We start from the raw sequence: 547 nt of genomic DNA on the forward strand, positions 1-547 counted from the left end.
AGCTTAACACAACTTTACCAAATACCAAGTGTGTTAATCTCTTCATAATTACCTATTAAATCTTGTTATTTTCCACTGAAAGACTCAAACTTAACTATAGTTTTTACTGTCTCTCAAACTCTTTGTTTAAAGAGCTGAAGACAATGTGGCATTTTTTTTTAGATTTTCTAATCTTTACAATTAAATAACAAAAAAATGTTGCCTGTTTCACCAAAGCAGAACTGTAGTTTTTAAATGGCTAAATGGGAAACACAAAAGTAACAGCTACTCTCAATCATTTAAATCAATTAAAAAGGCAAGTAAAAAAAATAAAAATAAAAAAAAATAACTCAATGGGATATTTTTTGAACAGGTATGACATTGAAAAAGACACAAATATTTTGCGCTTTTCAGCACTAATTTTACATCTTTGGGTAAAACTCACATTTTCTAACTTTTGGTAGCAGCCAATCCTTTTTAAATTTATATATATATATATATATATATATTTTTTACAAAGTAGAGTACTGAGGTTATTTAAATTTTATTTTGTATTATAGCACTTGTT

Source organism: Oryzias melastigma, linkage group LG16 (genome assembly GCF_002922805.2).
Source record: "Oryzias melastigma strain HK-1 linkage group LG16, ASM292280v2, whole genome shotgun sequence".
Classification (NCBI taxonomy): Eukaryota; Metazoa; Chordata; class Actinopteri; order Beloniformes; family Adrianichthyidae; genus Oryzias; species Oryzias melastigma.